Source organism: Schistocerca gregaria, chromosome 3 (assembly GCF_023897955.1).
Source record: "Schistocerca gregaria isolate iqSchGreg1 chromosome 3, iqSchGreg1.2, whole genome shotgun sequence".
NCBI lineage: Eukaryota > Metazoa > Arthropoda > Insecta > Orthoptera > Acrididae > Schistocerca > Schistocerca gregaria.
Genome location: NC_064922.1, coordinates 384,472,069 through 384,497,392, shown reverse-complemented (window position 1 = coordinate 384,497,392; position 25,324 = coordinate 384,472,069). Strand labels below are relative to the sequence as shown.

The window sequence follows — 25,324 nt, the reverse complement described above, 5'->3', positions numbered from 1 at the left end:
CGGGCATGGGTGTGTGTGATGTCCTTAGGTTAGTTAGGTTTAAGTAGTTTAAGTTCTAGGCGACTGATGACCTCTGATGTTAAGTCCCATAGTGCTCGGAGCCATTTGAACCATTTTTTGTTCTCATAGCGTAGACGATAGCTTTCGAGTATGCTCTGCCATGTCAAATTCTTGTATCGCCGTTGTTCGGTTTTAGGAAAACAAACGAAAACACGTTTGACGATACCGTATCTGACAGGGCACTTGAATTTGCGCGCGCACCGGCCTGAGGGGCTAACTTCAATGCAATTTACCCCGGAAATTGCGAAATGAATCGGATCTTTTTCTGAACAGTTATTTGTCAGAACAACGTACGCTGCAATACTGCAACACCCTTAGGAGCATTACAGATAGCGTCGGACCACACCCAATGTGCCGTGCACTCCAGCAGAATCCACCACTGGGGTATTTGAATTTTTTTTCAATTTTTCTTTTTTTTTATTAAACTTGTTTGGAGAATTGGATTCGACCCACACCCTTCCCTTTCAAGGGCAGTGGCTTTACCTACCGAGCTAAGCCAGCACGATTTATAAATTGTCTTTCACATCTTCAAATCCTCCAGTAACTCTCTCGTTTTTTCTAGATAAAACTGAAATTGTGAAGGCGCCTCGTGAGTTGTGCGTAAATAACTCACTCATTAAGACCATTTCTCACTAAAGGCAAGGATTTGAGCCCTAGTTTGGTACACGGTTTTAACCTCTCAGAAAGATTCAAAACTGTTTTCATTTTATTGGAGTCTGATCTTTTCAGATTAGTTACAATATTGTACTTATCGGTAATTAGTTCTGTCAACAAATCATGCAAATGATAGAATTACGAATGGGAACTTAGATGCTTATTTCTAATACTAATAGTCCTAAAATTATTTCTTTATCTTGTGCGATTTCCTACGCAGCTGTAAGCACAAAAGTACAGAATAGTTCTAGCTCACACCTGAAGACTCTTTCTTTAAACGCTGCGAATAATTTTCTTTGAGCGATCTGGCAATTGTCAACTAAATCAAATGGTAGTTTTACTCCTGTTTTAAGAAAAGAAAAATTCTATGTTACACGCGAGGCTTAGAGATCGATAGCCCCCGTCCAGTCCTTCTCTGCACACGTTTCGTCCCTTGTTAAAGCCCCTTGATAGGGATCTCGCATGCTCCAGTGATATTCTCATATAGAACCTGCAAACCCCTTGTAACAGTCTTTCGCAGGCGAGCAGCAAGTTTCCTGTACTTCAACAACGATCCGAAGGCTCTCATTTATCTCTCTCACGGCCGGTCCTGTGTTTCTCTTTACGGTCCCACTTATTTTTTTCCACCACTTGACAGCTTCAAAGTAATAGACATTTGTCCTGCAACCAAAAACTGTCGAATGTGACGCCCGAGAATTTCCAGGTGTTGTAAGTGCTTATAATGTCTTCTGTCAAAAATGGTTCAAATGGCTCTGAGCACTATGGAACTTAACATCTATGGTCATCAGTACCCTAGAACTTAGAACTACTTAAACTTAACTAACCTAAGGACAACACCCAGCCATCACGAGACAGAGAAAATCCCTGACCCCGCCGGGAATCGAACCCGGGAACCCGGGCGTGGGAAGCGGGAACGCTACCGCACGACCACGAGATGCAGGCCTGTCCTCTTTCACTGTGTCCGAAGCTGATGTGCTAACTGCATAAAATTCCAAAGAGACAGCTTCTAACTATTTTCAGGTGTGCACTGTAGGAGAGTTGTGCAATTTCTACACCACCATTCGACGCAACGCTTGAGAACATTTCAAGCAAAAACTGCCGTGCTCATATCTTGTGATACCAGTGCAGTCGGAGATTCTCAAGTCAACAGGTAACTTGGACAACGTTGTTTCAACTGTTGGTGAGAGAAATATTCGTACACTACGTCTGTAAATAAAATGTTTGTATTAGAATATCATAGCGAGCCCATGGTCTACTCATAACGTCCTAAATATCTTTTTAGCAAGGAGGTATTTTCATTTAGAAATGTAAATACCATTGACGTGTGCAGAAATGCGTAGCATTAATTTAACAAATATCCACATGTCTTTGTTAAAGGTGCATCTTTTTCCAGTAACCACTTGCCGAAGATAAAAAAGGGTTCAATGGCTCTGAGCACTATGGGACTTAACATCTGGGGTCATCAGTCCCCTAGAACTTAGAACTACTTAAACCTAACTAACCTAAGGACATCAAACACATCCATGCCCGAGGCAGGATTCGAACCTGCGACCGTAGCAGTCGCGAGGCTCCGGACTGAGTGCCTAGAACCAAGAGACCAAAAGTGCCAAAGATACTTATCTTCGAAAAGTACAGTGCTTTTTCCAAATTCTGTGTCGGATGACCTGGTCGGTGATGTAATGTTGCAACTTACAGTTCCTTATTTGCAGTTATTAGAGTAGAGCGTGGAACCTAAACTAAGAAACATTGTACATTCGCTTTAGGAACGTCAGAGTGTTTGCCCATTAGTGGATAGTATGTAGCCTTTCCACTTTCCCTGGAATACGATACATTGGCCATGATTATGTGTAACGAATTTTTTGGAAGGGTATCGATTCCAAATAAACTTTAGAGGAACGATGTGGAAAACTATATGACAAATCACCAACATTGCGAAAAATGGTTCAAATGGCTCTGAGCACTTGGGACTTGACAGCTACCGTCATTAGTCCCCTAGAGCTTACAACTACTTAAACGTAACTAACCTAAGAACATCCATGCCCGAGGCAGGATTTGAACCTGCGACCGTAGCGGTCACGCGGTTCCAGACTGAAGCGCCTAGAACCGCACGGCCACACCGGCCGGCACCAACATTGCAGTTAAGTATACAATATTACTGTGAAATAATGTTAACACAAAGATTAATTTATAATGCTTATTCGAATTTATCATTAAAATGAAATGATCCGGGCGCCAGTAATATTTCTGAAAGCAACTGGTCATAGCAAGACGTCATGTAAGAATCAGTAACACGTGTATTGCTGACGTATTTTTTAGTTGCGAGGGAGTAAATTTTCAAATTAAAGGGATTACAAAATATTTATGTAATTCAAATAAATACTCAGAACTTTAGAATTCTTAACGTAATAATAAACAGAGTGATAACTGAATGGGTTGCAACAGTGCGCGATGCGATGTTAATGACGTAGCGTACCCACATTATAATCTTTATTGTTACGGATTTTGATAGAAAAACTTTTCCAAATACTGAAAATGTCACTTTCAAAATTAATTCAGGTACACATTAATCACTAAAAAGAAACAGTAAATTAGGAGAAGTGCAGAAAATGAATGTGTCAGGTTCCACCCGCCTCCTTTGACCCGTGACGTAATTGTGTGACGACACTGAGGCGCAGCGTATTAGAAGTGGGTTGTTGTTGCAGGCCTGTTGGAGAACGCGGTGGCGCCCTCTAGTGTGTCTGATTGACTGTGAGTGATGTTAGCGCGGCACTCGACTTAGTGTTGTGTGTAACTAGATGTTTCGGGAGTCTGTTTTTGTTGGCTTCACAGTAACTTTCTTTGCGTCGTTACTTTTCGGCTACTGGATTGTTTTCTGTTCTGCAATTGTTAGTTTGTTGTGTTGTTAATGGTTTGAAAGTTATTTTTTGGAGTTGCAATTCGAACTACGTATGAATTTTACAACGGAATTTGCCAGCAGTTCTTTGGTTGGTGCTATGGGTGACTATGTGGCGTTTACAATTATATGTCTACAATTATACAGGGTGGCCCATTGATCGTGACCGGGCCAAATATATCACGAAATAAGCGTAAAACGAAAAAACTACATAGAACGAAACTTGTCTAGCTTCAAGGGGGAAACCAGATGCCGCTATGGTTGGCCTAGATGGCACTGCCATAGGTCAAACGCATATCAACTGCGTTTTTTAAAATAGGAACTCCGCTTTTTTATTTCATATTCATATAGTACGTAAAGAAATATGAATGTTTTAGTTGGACCACTTGTTTCTCTTTGTGATAGATGGCGCTGTAATAGTCACAAAGGAATAAGTTCGTGGTATCACGTAACAGCCGGCCGGGTGGCCGAGCGGTTCTAGGCGCTACAGCCTGGAACCTCGCGACCGCTACGGTCGCAGGTTCGAATCCTGCCTCGGGCATGGATGTGTGTGATGTCCTTTGGTTAGTTAGGTTTAAGTAGTTCTAAGTTCTAGGGGACTGATGACCTCAGTAGTTGAATCCCATAGTGATCAGAGCCATTTGAACCATCACGTAACATTCCGCCAGTGTGGACGGTATTTGCTTCGTGATACATTACCCGTGTTAAAATGTCTCAACAGAATGGGGTCTGCAATCAAGAGTTTGAAGGTCAACGGTTCCCAATCCTGTCCCAGGATAGCTGTGTCATCAGCGTAAATCAAAGTCATCGTGTGTCGGCCCTTCTTGGGCGCCGGTACGCTGTTAGAGTCTGTCCGTGAACGCATAGAGCAGTTGTGGTGGGTGAAGTGTCCTTTCCCGGATAAATGCGACGGCTGACGCCCAGCGACAGTAAGCTTCCCGTCCAGTAACGCAGCGCGGCGTACGGCGATTTACATAGATTCCGTTGGTGTGTCTTTCTTATGTTAGTTCTATTAGTTCTTATTTCTGAAAAATAAAAGCTCTTGACCGTGTCTGCGCGCTGCGTCACCACCTCTTCGAGAGGTGCGCTGCAGTAGGATCTGTGCAAACTTGTCAAACAGCCTGTAGGTTCTCCTCGTGACGTAGAGGGTAGAGAGTGTAGCGACTCGCCTGCTCGCTCCTCATTTTGTAGCCAGACTACACCAACATCTTTCAGATCGCCGCCGGCGTCCGATCGGGAATAGGTATTCCTTTCCCTTCCCTAAGCCTCGAATTTTTCATTGCAGAGTGTGTAATCCGATATTACATGTCCCGCTTAGGATAGTAGCCTCCTCTACTAGCAGCCGCCAGATATTTCTCACTTGCTGCTAAGGATTTTGCTGTGTTGTCTATCTTACGCTGGATAGGTTAAATTCAGAGCTCACTAACTTCAGTGCCTCATTACCTTATACCCTAATACCCGTATCAAAATCTGTCATATTCGTTTGATACTTGTCTGCATAATGTTGAATGTTTTAATCGTTTTGTGTTGATCAGACTGGCAATCAGCTCAATTAATCAACTGAACATTTTAAGCACAAACTAAGCCCATAGAAACTGTTCTAAAAGTTTATGTCTCATTTTGCAACTAATTAAATCAGAATTGTAGACATAACATGTTAGGGCCGAAAGTATGGACTAAGACATCAGAGTATGTTCTAGCATAACAAAAACAAGTTCTGATATCTCGACATCTCCTGGGTATACCTAGAATTTCGTTCTAGCGTCAGTATTAGTTGCTGAGTACCTTTTCCAAGGGACTTGGAATTCCATTTCGGTACTCCCTAATACATGCTCCAATCTGTACTCAGTATTATTACACTGAGGTACACTTGCTGTTTCACCAACCTCGTGACTACTACGTGGTGTGTGAAAGTCAAATGGCTCCAAGCACTTTGGGACCTAACATCTGCCGTCATCAGTCCCCTACACTTAGAACTACTTAAACCTAACTAACCTAAGGACACCACACACGTCCGTGCCCGAGGCAGGAATCGAACCTGCGACCGTAGTAGCAGCGCGGTTCCGGACTGAAGCGCCTAGAGCCACTCGGCCACAGCGGTCGACCGTGTGTGAAGCAAAGGACGCTGTACATCATCTCCAGCAACGGCTAAATCGTCACGTTTGTATTTTCTCTTAATCCCCTTTTAAACAAAATATTTGTTCTGCATGTGGCAGTACTTTCCACGAAATTGGCAGTTGTTATATTTGTATACTAATGATAAATTAATAATTTATTCTTAAATTCTATCATCATGGAAAGCAAAAAAAATAAACGCTACAGAAGTCCGAAAATATTGTGAACTTTGTCGATCGCTAAGTCCTGTGGAAAGGGAACGAATACAGCATTTTCCAAGGAGTCGTCAAGGTTCCAGTTTCCGTTGGGGTCACTATCATCGTTTACGCTAGCGCCTGACACCTTCAGCTAAATCATTAAGTTACAATGAAACGAGCATTTTGTTGGCATTGACAGCATCCACTTTCACTTACCAGAGCCACACTGAAGAGCCAAAGAAACCGGTACACATGTATATCGTGTACGGTCCCCGCGAGCACGCAGAAATGTCGCAAGACGACGTGGTGTGAATTCGACTAACATTTGAAATAGTGCTGGAGGGAATTGATACCATGAATTCTGCAGGGATGTTCATAAATCCGTAAGACTACGTGAGGGTGGAGATCTCTTCTGAACAGCACGTTGCAAGGCATCCTAGATATGCTCAGTAATGTACATGTATGGGGCGTTTAATGGCCAGCGGAAGTGTTTGAACTCAGAAGAGCGCTCCTGGAGTCATCCTGTAGCAATTCTGGACGTGTGGGGTGTCGCATTGTCCTGCTGGAATTGTCCAAGTCCGTTGGAATGCACATTGGACGTGAATGGATTCAGGTGATCAGACAGGATGCATACGTACGTGTCTCCTGTCAGAGTCCTATCTAGACGTATCAGGGGTCCCATATCACTGCAACTGCACATGCCCACATCATTACAGAGCTTCCATCAGATTGAACAGTCTCCTGCGGACATGCAGGGTCCATGGATTCGTGAGGTTGTCTCCATACCCGTATCCATCCATCTGCTAGATACAGTTTGAAACGAGACTCGTCGTACCAGGCAACATGTTTTCAGTCATCAACAGTCCAATGTCGGTTTTGGCAGGCCCAGGCGAGGCGTAAAGCTTTGTGTCGTGCAGTCATCAAGGGTACACGAAGGGGCCTTCTGCTCCGAAAGCCCATATCGATAATGTTTCGTTGAATGTTTTGCACGCCCACACCTATTGATGCCCCATCATTGAATCTGCAGCAATTAGCGGAAGGGTTGCAATTAGGTCACTTTGAACGATTCTCTTCAGTCATCGTTGGTACCCTCCTCGCACGATGTTTTTTCCGCCTGCAGCGATGTCGGAGGTTTGATGTTTTACCGGATTACAATAGTGAAATGGTCATACAGGAAAATCCCCACTTCATCGCTACCTCGGAGATGCTGTGTACAATCGCTCGTGCGCCGAATATAATACCACGTTCAAACTCACTTAAATCTCGATAAGCTGCCATTATAGCAGTAGTAACCGCTCTAACAACTGCGCCAGACCATTGTTGTCTTACATAGGCGTTGCCGACCGGAGCGCCGTATTCTCTCTGTTTACCTACTCCGTTTCCTCCAAGTATGTTCCGTGCGTGCTCAGCATTAATTTAACTTCCATTTTCTCTTCTTCCTTTTCTGGTTATGTATATTTATATGAAAACTGTCGAGTTGTACTGTGGATCTGAATGTTATTTTAACCGTAGCTCCCCGTTCAAGTGGCTTAGTTAGTCAGGTCGAAGATCGGATGCACGTAAAGGCTTACCACCCCTAATAGGATCATTCCTAGTAAAGCGCTCTAGGCATTCAAACCAATCTTCCAATTGATGGTCGCTTTACTTTTTCACTATCCAATGAATAATTGTTTGCGTGAAGGCTACTAAGCTCTTACAACGAACAATATTTTAAAACCCATCGTAGTAATGTTACACAGAGCTCTCCACACGATTACGTTAATAACGTGTAAGCGCAAGTGCTCGTAGAAAAGCAATTTCTCAGCTGTCAGCGCAGCGCTGTGGTATACAGAGGTTTTGCTGCCTTACAGTCCAATGAAAACAAACAACTTCGTGCGGTAACCTCGAAACTTGAAGAACAGACTGCATCGCCGCAGATAGCGTGTATTACAAACAGCTGACTTAATCATCAGACGAGCAATTCTTGTGACAAAAGTGATACAACTATTGGGTTGGTTCTTAAGTTCCTAGCGTCTTTTCATAACTTTAATAAACACAACAGATACACATAAAAGAGACTTTAATCGTTAATTATGTACTCTCTTTCACCATTTATAACTGTCTGCGAACGCTGGATGGTTTTCGATTTCACGACTGTAAAAATCTCGTGGTTTGGAGACGAAGAACTTCTCGAGCCATATTTGGTGAACATTTTCGTCCCGAATGGAAGTTCCTTGAAGGTTTATTGAAAGAGAGCGAAAAAGGTGAAAATCTGAGGGCGCAAGATTACGTGAGTAAGTTGAGTGCGGAATGACTTTCCAACCCAGCTCCTGTGTAGTGATTTTTGTCAGTCTAGCAGAATGCGGACAGCATCGCTTCACCCTGTCCACCTGGTCGTTGTTCTTGGACTACGTCTGCAAGACGTCTCAGATGTTGTTGGCAATAAATGTCAGCAGTCATGTGTCCACGTCTGGGAAGTAATTCGTAGTACACCACACCGTCGTTGTTCCGCCAGATGCATAACATCATCTATAGTGGATGCCGTAGGTCCCTGTACAAGGAGTGGCTGCTTTGTTTGAGCTCAACCATTCACTTCTTTTCCTTATGTTAACATAAAGGCACCACTTCTCGTCACCAGTAGCGATCCGGGATAGGAAAGGTCGGCTTTGTTCACAAGCCAGTTGATGACGTGCAAGCAGAGACATATATATGCCCACCCGCTGATTTTACGTGATTTTGACTTAGAGCATGCGATACCCATACACCCGATTTTTGAACCTTCCCCAGTGCATGCAAATGTCGCGCGATGGTGGAATGATCGTAGTTCGTCACATTTGCCGTTTCTGCAGTACCATGTCGTGGATCGTTGTGGATTAATGCCTTTTAAACGATCTTCATCAAACCCCCAAAGGTCTTCCTGAACGTGGAGAGACACTAATATCAAAACTATCATTCGTAGCATGAGAAAACTATTTTCTTGCCGTATCCGTCCCATGACGTTACGCCCACACACGGCGCAAATGTTTCTGGGTACCTGCGCTGCTGTCACCCCTCTATTGCACGCAAAAGAATGAAATTTTTCGATTTCTCCACTTGGCACTCCATTTTTTAGCTTCCGGTGCTCCACTCACTAATTCAAATGACAAAATGACAATACGTAAATTCAAATAGCAACAGCGATCTATAGATTAAAACTGATAATCGATAAGTAAATCCATAGCAACTGGAATATCAACATACAAAACAAAAACGCATCTTACTTACTCACCAAAGTAATAATTTATAGTTCATGTGGACTATAAAAACTATTTATTTCTTTCCTACCTGTATATTATATTAGAAAAATTGTATTTATTCTTTTCTGTTAATACATTATACGACAATCGCAGTATTAATCATCGGTAAGTGTATCTGTTTGCCAAAGGCAGAATCTATGAATCACGGGTATGGCTATATCGCTACCGACCATCAGAATGTCACGACAATGAGGCGATTCTTATGCTGAATTGACTGGAGCGTATTTGTTACCACAGACACTCCGCCCAATTCGGATGTACGAAGCAGGTGGTCTCCTTCCTCTTATTATGTTTTTCTTCCCCCAAAAACTTCCTATCTTTTGCAATTATCTTCAATAGTGTTTTTTGTATAACATATCACATTATTTAAAAATCTCAAATGTTGACACAGGTCTTTTCTAACATAACTTTATTAACTATTATATTCCTTTAGCTATCAGGAGTTAATAAGGCAACTAGTTTGCCTAACTGAAAACCGTGCTAATTATCAACACCATTTATATTAGACTTTGTGTGTGTGTGTGTGTGTGTGTGTGTGTGTGTGTGTGTGTGTGTGTGAAGTACCCCTACGGCTAATTACACTCATTTACTTTCAGAGTAATTAGTATTCTTAGTTAAAACATTGCTTTTGAAACGGACTCCAATATATAGGCAGAATAGGCAGCGTAATTCAACAGAAATTATTTCTGTCCCTAAAAGCCCACATTCAAACAAATATTTCTCCACTGTTGAGTTAATTAGTAATGTAAATCTTTTAATTGTAACTTCTGAAAGTACAGCAAATAGTAATACTTAACTTTAATTCTAAATATTTTGATGTTATAAAAGACGCTCTGCAGAAGCCATTGAGATCAGTCGGCGGTGAGTTTGAAAGGAGAGACATCTGTGTACACCAAAACGAGAAACATATCGCAGACGATATAGCATAAATCATAAGCCATAAAATTGGCGAAGTTTTGTCAAGATTTCGCTTGCGAAAGTTTATTCAGTGACTGTTCTCAAAGACTGATGGTGAACTTCTAATTAATTTCATGGACTGTGTTCGATACTAGTAATGTTCACTGTGACGGATGGATCAAAATATGGGCTGTGCATATCATTTACGTACCGAGTTGACCGTTAGATTTCAAGAGAAATTATCTGAGAACAATATTCAGTAATTGTGTTAATATTTTGTGTATATATATGCCACACGTAAGCTTTGGTGTCACTTCATTGTTTGGTTACTACCTCGAACAATCATCGTCATAGTATAAAACATCTGCCGAGTGCAGCATGCAGCTAACAGATTATCTGTGCATAAATAATAATAAATGAGCCTGGATCCTAACGTAAACTGTAAATTATTCGACGTGTAAGTGAAAGTGAAGTGTTAGAACTGTAAATCTGGTATAACTACATCAATGACAGTAACCTAGTTTTGACAATCACTTTTCAGCCACATCCGACGGTGGCGCAGCTACCGATGGCATACGTGTACGGTAAATACGGTTACATTACATGGAGACGTGCAGATATTGACAGATGTATGCGCTATCGACTAATCACTCTTTGTCTTTTGAGAACTGATTAAATTTATGCTACTTGTATATCGTAAGAAACTGAAGAGTGGAACCAAGTTAGCGGGCAAGATCTGATCATGAGATAGTATTGGTGGCAGTCTCAGCAAGGAAATTAATACAATTGTAATGTTTGTTTGGTAATAGAGTTACATTTGTCGCCGCGTCACTTACGCCATACTAAAAGAAAGCAGATTATTGGAGTTGTTTAAAGTCACAGCTCTGGTGGCACGAAATTAAATTACTCTGCCGCGTCTCTCCAAAGAAACAACGTACTTTTGTTCTCTATGATATACAGATGCTGACGATAATAGCGTGATTTTCGAAATTGCGCATAGGTGGTCAATAAATTATAGCGCCGAAAAATTAGTAGTTTATTTTCTTTTGCTGTCAATTTTCTTTTGCTGACTGCCATGTGGAAGACTCGGGTTCAATTCCCGGTACTGCCAGGACTGGGATGGGATGTGTGCTGCCTTGTGAGGCCAGTTAGGTTGAATGGAAAGTTGGGGTTCGAAGGTTGAGAACGCCCGCGAAGATGGTATATTTTCTACGTGCCCATGCATACGGTATCCAAATGACACCATGTGGTAGAGAACGAGGCCCACAAGAAAGAGTGGCGGTTGCGCGTACGTCACGAAAGTATGCCTGAACTCACTCGCTCGCTCAGCTCAGCACACAAAAAGCGTTTCTAAACCTATAAACTCGCAGTTGGGAGTGTACGTGCTAACGAGAATTTCCAACTTCTACTGGAATCTGCTATCATGAAGTCTTACTGATTAACAGTACTACAACAAAATTTAAGATCAATAAAAACGGTATAATGGCTTTTAGTCTCTTCTGCTTAACAGTCCTCATTACAGATAGCAAATGGTGCCTTATGCATTTGATAATCATTTTCGCTTGATTTTAATTTTATTGTACCCCAGTATAGCCGTAACAAATTTGAAGTAGGCCTATGGACTTCCGATCATTGTGAAACTAATAACGGGAAAACTCAGTCACAGCGGTTACCAGTAGAAGATGCAATTCTCGCTTGTAGGTACACACCTAGTTACCAGTTAACAGGTTTGTTGAGTTGAGCGAGCGACCGAGCGCAGGCCTAACTTCGTGACGTATGGGCTGCCGCCTGCTCGGTAGAGGGTTTAACGGCCGCTGGTCAGCAACACGTTTATTCTGGGTCTGACTGCGCACTTTTTTCCACTTACAACATAACTAAATAATAAGGAGAATAGTAAATGTATACGTCAGTTTCGCTATGTGATTTGATCCGTCTTAAGAGAAATTACTAACGAAGGACAATTTTGGATATAAACAGTCATTTGACCGTCACACAGACGCCCGTATGGAGGACATACTATTAGGTATCCCGGGTTTAGAAAAGTATCTGAAAGACTAGAAAATAAATAAATCGCTATGTTGAGATGGAGACCCAATTGTCTGACAGGCCCCTTACTTAGTTTGCATTTCTCGTGAAACTCTCAGTCAGCGAAAATTCCCAAGCTACTGGAAAAGTACCGCAAGTGACTTTTGTACACATGAAGGTTAAAAAAGGGACGTGCAAAATTCACTCCAATTTCCTTAACATCGATATGCTGCAGATTTCTCAAGAGTATTATAAGTTCGAATGTAATCAGTTTCCTTGAGACGGAAAAGCCTCTGTCCTCAAATCAGCACGGATTTAGAAAGCATTACTCGTTCGAAATTCGTCTTGCCGTTTCACACAATATTGCCTGCAAACCATGTATGAAAGGCAAGGCAGGTTTATATTCCTAGATTTCCTGAAAAAGTTTGAGATGGTGCGCTACTGCAGACTGTTAACAAAGGTCCAAGCGGACGGAATAGGTGCCCAGATATGTGAGTGGCCCGAAGACTTCAAATGTTCAAATGTGCGTGAAATCTGATGGGACTTAACTGTTAAGGTCATCAGGCCCTAAGCTTACACACTACTTAACCTAAATTATCCTAAGGACAAACACACACACCCATGCCCAAGGGGGGACTCGAACCTCCTCCGTGACATGGCGCCTTCGGAATCCCTGAACCTGAGGAGAAGGACGGAGATTTCAGCGCCTCTCCTCGTGTATCCTGTTCCATTATCTCAACCTCTGTGCCACCTAATTCAGTGCTCTCAGCCGTATTCCGTATATTTCAGTTTCATTAGGGGAGTTTCAAGAATTTTACTCTTCTCAAAAAATTTGCAAATGCGCCCGCAAGAATGCTAGTTGTAGTTGTGGATGTAGAGTACTATAGTTGTGAACGAAGATAAGAGTATTACAGGACTATGTTACTTTTCTTTACAAGAAGTTAATAACGCCAAAAGGCTGTTGTGAAATCCAGGAAGACACGAAGAGAATCGACGTTTGGTGCACGCAATGGAAGTTGATCCTAAACGTAACTAACTGAACGCATTGCGTGGAAATATGCGAATAGATCACTACTGTACGATTATACTATTGGAGACGAATCGCTGGACACAGTGACTACAGTAAAATATCATGGAGTAATCGTCCGGCGAACGGTCTAAGGCGCTGCAGTCGTGGACTGCGCGGCTGGTCCAGGCGGATGTTCGAATCCTCCCTCAGGCATGGGTGTGTATGTGTGTTTGTCCTTAGGATAATTTAGGTTAAGTCGTGTGTAAGCTTAGGGACTGATGACCTTAACAGTTAAGTCCCATAAGATTTCACACACATTTGAATATTTTTAGTAACCGTCCGGAGCATTGTAGGAAAAGCAAATGACAAGATGAGATTCACTGGAGGAATCTTAAGGAAGTGCAATTCGTCCATGTAAGATGTGGTTTAAAAGATATTTCTTCAACTGACTCTTGAATATTGCTCGTCTGTCTGAGCCATTTACAAATTTGGATTATTAGATGAAAAGTCGAGGTAAGCCAGAAGGAAAGACGGGTAATATACAGTATGTACAGGAAGCAAGATAGGACAATAAGACTGGGTGACCAAGTACGAAGTGCTCGGATTGAAAATGGCATAAGACAGAGATGTACTCTTTCGCCCCTACTGTTCAATCTATACAGCGAAAAAGCAATGACGAAAATAAAAGAAAGTTTCAAGAGTGGGATTAAAAATCTACATTTATATGGATACTTTGAAAATGACATTTAAATACCTAACAGATGGTTCATCGAACCACCTTCATAATTCTCTATTATTCATATCTTGTATAGCGCGCGGAAAGAACGAACACCTATATCTTCCCGTACGAGATCTGATTTCCCTTATTTTATCGTGGTAATCGTTTCTCCCTATGTAGGTCGGTGTCAGCAAAATATTTGCTCATTCGGAAGAGAAAGTTGGTCATTGGAATTTCGTGAGAAGTTTTCGTCGCAAGGGAAAACGCATTTCTGTTAATGGTGTCCAGTCGAAATCCTGTATTACTTCAGTGAAACTCTCTTCCATATTTCGCGATAATACAAAACGTGCTTCTTTGAACTTTTTCGATGTACTCTGTCAGTCCTATCTGCTAAGGATCCCACCGCGCAGCAGCATTCTAAAAGAGGACGGACAAGTGTAGTGTAGGTGGTCTCCTTAGTAGATCTGTTACATTTTGTAAGTATTCTGTCAATAAAGTTCAGTCTTTGGTTAGCCTTCCCATATCATTGATAATACTTGCTGTTAATACTGTTATCCCCAGTGAAAGTGAAGAAGAATTAAAAAATTCTTGAATGGAATCAACTGTGCAGTGAGTACAGAATATGCACTGAAAGCCAAAGAAAGAGGAAAGTAATGAGGAGTAACATAAATGAGTGCAGTGAGAATCTTAACATCAGGACTGGTGATTATCAAGTAGATGAAATTAAGGAATTCTCCTCCCTTGGCACCAAAATAACCCATGATTGACGAAGTATGGAGGACATAAGAAGCAGACTAACACTTTGTAAAAGGGAATTCCTGGCCATGGCAATCAAACACACGCGTAAAGTCGAGGAAGATATTTTTGAGAATGTTGCTTCGAGCATGGCATCGAATGGAAATGAAACATGGTTTTCAAGAAAACCGTAACAAAAGGGAATCGAAGCATCTGAGATGTGGTGCTACAGAAGAATGTTGAAAAGCAAGTGAATTGGTAAGGGAAGAGAAGAGGAGGTTCTCCGCAGAATCGGACAGGAAAGAAATATTTGGAAAACCCTGACAAGAATAAGGGACGAGGTTATAGGACGTCTGTTAAGACACCAAGGAATAACTTCCCCGGTATTAAAAGGAACTGTGAAGGCTAAAACTCCTTAGAAAGACAGAGACTGGAATCCCTCCAGTGAATAACTAAGGAGATATGTGGACCCTGCTACTCTGACATCTCTGAAATGAAGAGGTTGCCACGAAAGAGGAATTCGTGTCGGACTGAATCAAACCAGTCACAAGACTCAAAAGAGGAAGAAGAAGAAGAAGAGATAAAGAAAAGCCAACACAGAGCTGAGCGTTTCATCAAGGTATTGAGGAGTCGTTCAGCCGACATGATGGAGTGACGACGACGTTGAGCGTACTCGAGAGGCAGACGCTACAAGGGAAGTGTTGTGAATGGTGGAGAGTTTTATTGCTGACATTTCTATAGCGTTCGCTACAGGAAGACTCGAACAACATGTTATCGCCCCCCACATAAGTGCTGCGAAGTGACCACAATGAGAAAATGAGAGGAATAAGAGTTCTTACGGAGATTTAGCAATAATCAGTCTTCCTTTGTATCATTTAATAATGGAACAGGGAAGAGGGCAACAATTAGTGGTAAGATTTAGTAGGTTGAGAAATTGGATCTGGCAGGAGGCGTGCTAAGGTAGCCTGTACGATTATGGTGACCACTGTGTCAGGATGGCGCAGTGGTCATTGCATCTGTCTAGTAATCAGGAGACCCGGATTCGAATACCGGTCTGGCATAAATTTCCAACTTTCCCAGTTGACATAAATCAACATCAGTGCCCATAGGTAGCTACTGTTCTTGATTCCTTCGTGTCTTTTTTTTTTACTGTTTCATTTCTTATTACACATAAATCGTTACACAAAACGTAGGACATTACACACCGTAAGGAGGCTTGCGAAGTGCAGATGTAGATGTAGACTTGAACATCTTGAATATGCAGGAATTTCTTGGTATTATATAAACATCGCTTATGAACTGGATGGTGTGCTATGTAAACAGTTAGCTAGCGTCTTCTCACGAACTTTGAAAGTAAAGATACGAATGACGGCCTGTGTGAACGGTACGCGTGCTGTAGAAAAGTATTCTGTAAATTTTCTAGAACGCATTGTGTAGAACACCTTTCGAATGGGCGCTGCAAGTGAAAAAAATGAAAAAAGTAACGGTCAAATACTTTGTGAAATGATTTGTCTGAAATGAAACATTTGGTGCGGCTTTGAATGATGCTCGAAATAATGCACAGCACGCCGTGTGCTCATAGGTTAATAACATAAGGAGATCAACGAGGAAAATTCCGCCAGACAAATATTCTCTAGTACTCTTTAAAATTCTACGTTAAACATTGAACTTTCAGTTCTCAGTCTACGTCATTCGGCGTACGTGATTTTGAGCCACGTAAATTATTTCTCTAATGAAACTTCCTGGCAGATTAAAACTGTGTGCCGGACTGAGACTCGAACTCGGGATCTTTGCCTTTCGCGGGCAAGTGCTCTACCAACTGAGCTACCCAAGCACGACTCACGCCCCATCCTCATAGCTTTACTTCTGCCAGTACCTCGTCTCCTACCTTCCAAACTTTACAGAAGCTCTCCTGCGAACCTTGCAGACCTAGCACTCCTGAAAGAAAGGATATTGCGGAGACATGGCTTAGCCACAGCCTGGGGGTTCTTTCCAGAATGAGATTTTCACTCTTCAGCGGAGTGTGCGTTGATATGAAACTTACTGGCACATTAAAACTGTGTGCCGGACCGAGACTCGAACTCGGGACCTCTGGCTTTCGCGGGCAAGTGCTCTACCAACTGAGCTATCCAAGCACGACTCACGACCTGTCATCACAGCTTCACTTCTGCCAGTATCTCGTCTCCTATCTTCCAAACTTCAGAGAAGCTCTCGTGTCATATGGCTTTCCTGGGTAGCTCAGTTGGTAGAGAACTTGCCCGCAAAAGACAAAGGTCCCGAGTTCGAGTCTCGGTCCGGCACACAGTTTTAATCTGCCAAGAAGTTTCATATCAGCGCACACTCCACTGCAGAGTGAAAATCTCATTATTTCTCCTAATGTTATTTATACGGTGTCTTTTCTCGGACATGTCCGAAAGAACAGACACCAGTTTGGTTCTGCCGGCACTATGAATGAAGACAGAAAGGAATTAGAGACATTAGCTGGCAGTAGGCATTGTCAATGGAGCAAACAGAAAGTCTGTGCTGGACCGCGATTCGAAACCAGTTCTCCTGCTCGGGCCCTTGGTGCAAATCAATGCCACTGCTAGCAAATGTCTTTAATGCCTCTGTGTCTTGTTTCATAGTAGCTGCAGGATAAACCATATCGGGAAGAACAGGCTTAAAATTGCATCAGGGCGGTGACAGTCAATGAAACCTTCAACTCAGATGCACACTAGGATCGAACTGTTACGGGAGTTGGCAAGCTGGTGCGACGAATGAGGCTAATGAGCAAGAGCCCTTCATCAGTAGAGTGTGATATAAGTTGAGTATTTGAGTCTGACAGGAGGGGTACTAGGGTAGTCTGCGAGGTTGTGCTGGCCACTGTGTCAGGATGGCACAGTGGTCAATACATCCGCCTAGGAAGCAGAAGACCCGTGTTCCAATTCCGGTCTGGCACAAATATTCAACTCGGCCCATTGACATAAACCACTGTCGATCAACACTGCAGCTAATGCTTTTAATTTTGTTATGTCTTGATTTCTCTAATCTCATTCATTTCTTACTTTTAGACAAACCATTTCACAAAATGTAGACCTGTTTACTTTTTCAATTTGTTTCTTTTAATTCTTTTATTTTCAACTTTTGCCGAGAAAGTATCAGATACAATACAATTAAATATCTGTCGGTATTCGGTTATCATTAACAGTGGACACACCAGGAGCATGGAGAGAGGTATAAATTTACGCTGTGATACTTCCTGACGTTTCATTTTCCTACGTAGTTCGCATCAGCTGTTCTTGAAATACACTACTGGCCTTTAAAATTGCTACACCAAGGAGAAATACAGATGATAAACGGGTATTCATTGGACAAATATATTGTACTAGAACTGACATGTGATTACATTTTCTTGCAATTTGGGTTCATAGATCCTGAGAAATTAGTACCCAGAACCACCACCTCTGACCATAATAACGGCATTTATACCCCCGGGCATTCAGTCAAACACAGCTTCCACACGATTCCACAGTTCATCAAGAGGAGTGACTACCTTTTTGTGACGAGCCAGTTGTTAGGCCACCATTGACCACAAGTTTCCCATTGTTGAAAGATCTGGAGAATGTGCTGGCCAGGGCAGCAGTCGAACATTTCCTCTACCCACAAAATCCCGTACAGGACCTGCAACATGTGGTCGTGCATTATCCTGCTGAAATGTAGGTTTCGCAGGTATCAAATGGAGGGTAGACCCAAGGGTCGCAACACATCTGAAATGTAACGTCCACTGTTCAAAGTGCCGTCAATGCGAACAAGAGGTGAACGAGACGTGTAACCAATGGCACCCCATACCATCACGCCTGGTGAAACGCCAGTATTGCGATGACGAATACACTCTTCCAATGTGCATTCACCACGATGTTGCCAAACACGGATACGACCATGATGTTGCTGTAAACAGAACCTGGATTCATCCGAAAAAATGACGCTTTGCCATTCGTGCACCCAGGTTCGTCGTTGAGTACACCATCGCAGGCGTTCCTGTCTGTGATGCAGCGTCGAGAGTATCCGCAGCCATGGTCTCCGAGCTGATGGTTTATGCTACTGCAAAGGTCGTCGACCTGTTCGTGCAGTTGGTTGTTGTCTTGCAAACGTCCCCATCTATCGACTCAGGGATCGAGACGTGGCTGCACGATCCGCTACAGCCATGCGGATAAGATGCCAGTCATCTCGACTGCTAGTGATACAAGGCCGTTGAGATGCAGCACGGCGTTCCGTATTACCCCCCTGAACTCACCGATTCCATATTTTTCTAACAGTCATTGGATGTCGACCAACGCGAGCAGCAGTGTCGCGACTACGATAAACCGCAGTCGCGATAGGCTACAATCCGACCTTTATCAAAGTCGGAAATGTGATGGTACGCATTTCTCCTCCTTACACGAGGCATCACAACAACGTTTCACCAGGCATCGCCGGTCAACTGCTGTTTGTGTATGAGAAATGCGTTGTAAACTTTCCTCACGTTAGCGCGTTGTAGGTGTCGCCACCGGAGTCAGCCTTGTGTGAATGCTTTGAAAAGCTAATAATTTGCGTATCACAGCATCTTCTTCCTTCTTCCTGTGGGTTAAATTTCGCGTCTGTAGCACGTCATCTTTGTAGTGTAGCAATTTTAATGGCCAGTAGTGTATTTAAATTCTCACTAATATAACAAAGTTTCCCTTAATTACTATGATTAATTAAAAACAATTAAATCTTTTTTTTAAATAGACCTCTCACTGCTAAATTTGATACCCCATTTGTCCGTTTCCCCCCTCCTCATTTGGTCATGAAAATTCGGACGAAAATATTCACCGTCTAATCACTAATTGATTTTTAACTACCCATATTAATTTTAAACAATTAAGATTTTTTATAAAACTAAACCTCACGCTGTTCTATTTGATATCCCTTTCGTCCTTTTCCCATCAGTCGCTTGCGTATAAAAATTGGGACGAATGTTCACGGTGTAATTTCTATGGCGCCTTGTTTTCGTTCCGCTCAAACGTCTGACAATAGAAGAAGAAGAAAAAAGACAGAAGGGAGACAGGCAGTAGCTCATTTCACTGAAGCGCTTGATAACTCCCACTTACAGCCTGGCGCGCGAGTGGTGAAGACTGCAAACGCATCGCTCGGGAAGTGTTGCTCACACACTGCTGACTCAGTATCGCGTCTGCTGACCTAAAAGCGTCTGGTATCTCTGACGAGCATCTAGCCCTTTATCTTCCTTTTAACGACGAAAGCGTCTTTTCAGGCAGCGTCCTTTGAGATTTCCGCGATATGGCGTTGAAACACATTTGCATACTAGGTGAGTTAAGGGCGAGACTCGTAAGTGATGAAGCGGCAGCTCGCCTGGAGCGAAGAAGGTCCGTACATGTAGCCGTCAGGAGTGTAGAGGGCAGTAATTAAACTTGGGCTTCAGAAGAGGATACGGCGCTTCCCGGAGCAGTGATTACCTCGTTAAGCCTTCAAATTCGAGTCACCGGTTGCACCCGAATGCAGTTTTTCTGCTTGGATTACAGTCTTCAGAACTGGGATTTTCCATTGTCAATTACATTTAGAATATGTCGATGTTAGAAGTTTTAATATTTATAATGGTGCTCGTGGTACATCGTAACAACTATATTAAAAGCAAAATGTCGACCTCTAATGGTATAACAACGAATTTTTTGTCATTTAAACGAAACATTTTGTGAAAGTATCTCATAACGCGACCTGTCCAGCCGTTTTGCGCAGTTTTGCTGCTTGTCAAAAGTGGCTATGGATGAGCAACTTTAAAATGCAACTCTAACATAGAGCTCTAAGGGGCTCGCTGAGGAGAGGTGTGCCTTCACATTCAGGCTCACCGAATTCTATTGAAGTCATCTGATAGTGCAATAGTGATGCTTCACCAAGAAAAATTTAGTGACAGGCGTCATAAGTGAAACAGTTAACACCTCAGGTCAATAACATAACACGAATCGGATATAGCTAAAATGGCTGGTAATCAACGTGCGAATATCCTATTTCGTATCACATTCCCACTTCACATAAATTATTCAAAGTCGGAACGTAGACCGAAATTAAAATACAGGACTCCCTACGCCATGTCAAAGTCCCCAAGAGCTTCCGTAACTGTTTTGACGACTATCAGAAATACTCAATCCGGCGACAGTTGAAAATACACTCCTGGAAATTGTAATAAGAACACCGTGAATTCATTGTCCCAGGAAGGGGAAACTTTATTGACACATTCCTGGGGTCAGATACATCACATGATCACACTGACAGAACCACAGGCACATAGACACAGGCAAAAGAGCATGCACAACGTCGGCACTAGTACATTGTATATCCACCTTTCGCAGCAATGCAGGATGCTATTCTCCCATGGAGACGATCGTACAGATGCTGGATGTAGTCCTGTGGAACGGCTTGCCATGCCATTTCCACCTGGCGCCTTAGTTGGACCAGCGTTCATGCTGGACGTGCAGACCGCGTGAGACGACGCTTCATCCAGTCCCAAACATGCTCAATGGGGGACAGATCCAGAGATCTTGCTGCCCAGGGTAGTTGACTTACACCTTCTAGAGCACGTTGGATGTCACGGGATACATGCGGACGTGCATTGTCCTGTTGGAACAACAAGTTCCCTTGCCGGTCTACGAATGGTAGAACGATGGGTTCGATGACGGTTTGGATGTACCGTGCACTATTCAGTGTCCCCTCGACGATCACCAGAGGTGTACGGCCAGTGTAGGAGATCGCTCCCCACACCATGATTCCGGGTGTTGGCCCTGTGTGCCTCGGTCGTATGCAGTCCTGATTGTGGCGCTCACCTGCACGGCGTCACACACGCATACGACCATCATTGACACCAAGACAGAAGCGACTCTCATCGCTGAAGACGACACATCTCCATTCGTCCCTCCATTCACGCCTGTCGCGACACCACTGGAGGCGGGCTGCACGATGTTGGGGCGTAAGCGGAAGACGGCCTGACGGTGTGCGGGACCGTAGCCCAGCTTCATGGAGACGGTTGCGAATGGTCCTCGCCGATACCCCAGGAGCAACAGTGTCCCTAATTTGCTGGGAAGTGGCGGTGCGGTCCCCTACGGCACTGCGTAGGATCCTACGGTCTTGGCGTGCATCCGTGCGTCGCTGCGGTCCGGTCCCATGTCGACGGGCACGTGCACCTTCCGCCGACCACTGGCGACAATATCGATGTACTGTGGAGACCTCACGCCCCACGTGTTGAGCAATTCGGCGGTACGTCCACCCGGCCTCCCGCATGCCCACTATACGCCCTCGCTCAAAGTCCGTCAACTGCACATACGGTTCACGTCCACGCTGTCGCGGCATGCTACCAGTGTTAAAGACTGCGATGGAGCGCCGTACGCCACGGCAAACTGCCTGACACTGACGGCGGCGGTGCACAAATGCTGCGCAGATAGCGCCATTCGATGGCCAACACCGCGGTTCCTGGTGTGTCCGCTGTGCCGTGCGTGTGATCATTGCTTGTACAGCCCTCTCGCAGTGTCCGGAGCAAGTATGGTGGGTCTGACACACCGGTGTCAATGTGTTCTTTTTTCTATTTCCGGGAGTGTATTTCAAATTCCAGTAACACTCGGAAAGATTTCAAGGTCCCACGACTTAACAACTGTCAGAAATTTTCGAATAACTTTCGAAACTTTTTGAAAGTCCAGCGCCGGCTGGAATATATCTAAGTCGCTCAACTTAGAAATCTAGCAGAATTGTTTAAAATTAACACACGCGGCCGTTCCGCCACTCATGTCACACCGCTTACTAGAAGCTTAACTGTCCGTAATCCTGGCTAGCAGAAACATTGCGTGGACAAGCGCTTCTCTCCCCTATTTATAGTCGATGTAGCCGTTTCTCAGTGGCTTTCAAATTATCTGTTGCTTCGCCCTTAAAAAGTGTGTCAGGTTAGACAGATGTTATACATCTTTAAACAGGAAGCGTTCGCTCGTGCATCTCAAGATGTGATTGAAAACTTTCTGTGGTTAATATCTCTCATACAAGCTGTGTGGCAATGTCATTATGTTCTGCACAATAAAAGGCAGATTACTCAAAATAGGACAAAGTTACCATACCACGATCACATTTTGAGAAAGGATAAATCACCAGCTTTTATGTGATTCAGGTTACTGTTATTTTTAGATACATTTTTTCGCACAGCTGAATGCGAATATTCTCGAATTTGTGTGCGCGATAGCTTGTGACATCTCAATTGATTTGTCTTTGTGTCTACTTTTCTCTTTATCTCTTTTGTAATTTGTTAATAACATTAATAATATTTTAATAATTTTATTTCCAAAATAGAGAAAACCCGCGGTGTTAGCACACCGCTTCTGGGATTTGAGAAGGTGCTCTGGCCCCGTATCGGATCGGACCGGCGGATCATGACGAGGGGTGGCGTGCTGACCAGGCTGGATGTGGTGTTTAGGCTGTTTCCCACATCTGAGAAGCTGAATACCGGCCTGATACCCAAGTCCCATCTCAAATATTAAGAAAATTTTCATAAACTTTCAGAGGAAACCTCTCAGCCTACAAGATCCGGGCAATCACAGAGTGTGGGATTATTGATAGTTCGGAGGTCCAACGCTAGGCGCGATATGGGGCCCCTTAGGGAAATAGCTGCCCAAGGGGAAAAAAGCCAATGTGAACTCCATGTGCACATCGAATGCTTGAGGTATTTTCATGCTATAAAATTTAATATATTTTTGGATAAGTCTGTGACCTAAGTGTATGAAAGTTCTCTACGGTACAAACAATGTGCACTTAATTTAACTGCAACAACATCACAATACCACTGTCAGATTCATATGGATATTATGTCCCACTCAGCGACGTGAAACTCTGAATTTGAACCTGGAATGAGCTAATACTAGGACAGTAAATATTGTTAGAAATAAGTTTCATGTTAATAATACAATTAATACAAGGACGCAGTACATCACAATTACTTTCTCTTCTTTCGTAGTACTGTTTGCATTTTCATTTCGTTTATCGGATGGGAGTAGGTAGTAACAGGCACTGTACTCTCAGACTATATACTGAATAGCTATCAGAGGAAAGTGAGTATCTGCTCTTTTGGAAAAAGAGCGATACCTGTATTACTGTGGAGGCAAAACAGTCGCTACAGGGAAGAGAGGAGACGATGGCCATGGATAGCAAACAAGCATTCCACCCAGAATGAAAATAATAAATCATGTGGCAGAATAAAGTCACAATATGATGCTAATACTGACCAAAAACACATAATTCATTTATCTAACCAGATAATGAGCACTGAAGTGGCCACTAGCGTGGAGAGGGTGACATAGGTGTTGCAGCAGAGGGTGCAATGGCCAAAAAGGAGCGGAGCGGAGAGAGTGGTGAGCGTCGGTTTTATCCCAGAGGCAGGTGATGATGCAGAAATGAATGTCTTAGCACAATGAACATTGGCCAGGCGTTCAGTGTCGCTGCAGTTTGTCATGGACGATGCTGGTACTGCTCCAGAGACGCTTGTACACTTGAATGTTTTAGGAGACTGTACAATGACCTGATAAGGAGTGAGGTTTCAGTACTACTGCTGCTTTGTGCTGGTACTGTTCCAGATGCAAGAGGTGATGTAAACCTATGTATTGTTGCAAGGTACGCAATGACATGGTGATGGGTGTGACCAGGCTCCTGCTTTTGCTGGTCATGTACGCTGGTGCCACAGCAGAGGCAAATGATGACATAGTTATTGTTGCAGAATCCGCAACGGCCTGGCGATGTGTAGGACCTTCCTGTTCTGGTTCTAGTGACAGTTGCTCGCCCTACTGCAGTGACAGGTGGTGATATAGACGTGTGCGTTGCTCCAAGGCGCACAGTGACTCGGCGATGTGTGCGGCCTCGCTGATGCTGCTGCCAGTGTTGCTGTTACTGCAGTTGTTGGTAACAGGTGCTGATGCCATTGCTGTGGCAGGTGGTGAAACAGACGGCTCTGTTGCTCCAGTGTATGCAATGGCCCAGCGTTCAGAGGGGACTCTTTGCAGCTGCTGTTGTTGCGGTCTTCATTCCAGAGACTGGTTTGGTGCAGCTCTCGATGCTACTCTATCCTATGCATCTTCTTCATTTCCCAGTACCTACTGCAACCTACATCCTTCTGTTTGTGTATTCATCTCTTGGTCTCCCTCTATGATTTTTACCCTCCACGCTGCCCTCCAATACTAAATTGGTGATCCCTTGTTGCGTCAGAATATGCCCTACCAACCGATCCCTGCTTCTAGTCAAGTTGTGTAACAAATTTCTCCTCTTCATTTCTATTCAATACCTCCTCATTAGTTATGTGATCTACACATCTAATCTTAAGCATTCTTCTGTAGCACCACATTTCCGAAAGCTTCTATTCTCTTCTTGTATAAATTATTTATCGTCCACGTTTCACTTCCATACATGGCTACACTCCATACAGATAGTTTCAGAAACGACTTCCTCACACTTAAATCTATACTCGTTGTTAACAAATGTCTCTTCTTCGAAACGCTTTCCTTGCCATTGGCAGTCTACATTTTATATCCTTTCTACTTCGACCATCATCAGCTATTTTACTCCCGAAATATCAAAACTCCTTTACTACTTTAAGCGTCTCATTTCCTAATCTAATTCCCTCAGCAACACCCGATTTAATTGGACTACATTCCATTATCCTCGTTTTGCTTTTGTTGATGTTTATTTTGCATCCTCCTTTCAAGACACTGCCCG

At 43.3% G+C, this 25,324-nt stretch overlaps 1 protein-coding gene and 1 non-coding gene across 2 annotated transcripts in view; one reads left to right on the top strand and one right to left on the bottom strand.

Moving 5' to 3' along the window:
- The window catches only part of LOC126353999 (slit homolog 2 protein), a 1,283,043-nt gene that overhangs the window by 660,796 nt on the left and 596,923 nt on the right, over nucleotides 1-25,324 (top strand). The window lies entirely within an intron of this gene.
- Trnar-gcg (transfer RNA arginine (anticodon GCG)) lies at nucleotides 16,640-16,714 on the bottom strand. The gene has a single exon. It is a non-coding gene; the product is annotated as a tRNA-Arg (tRNA).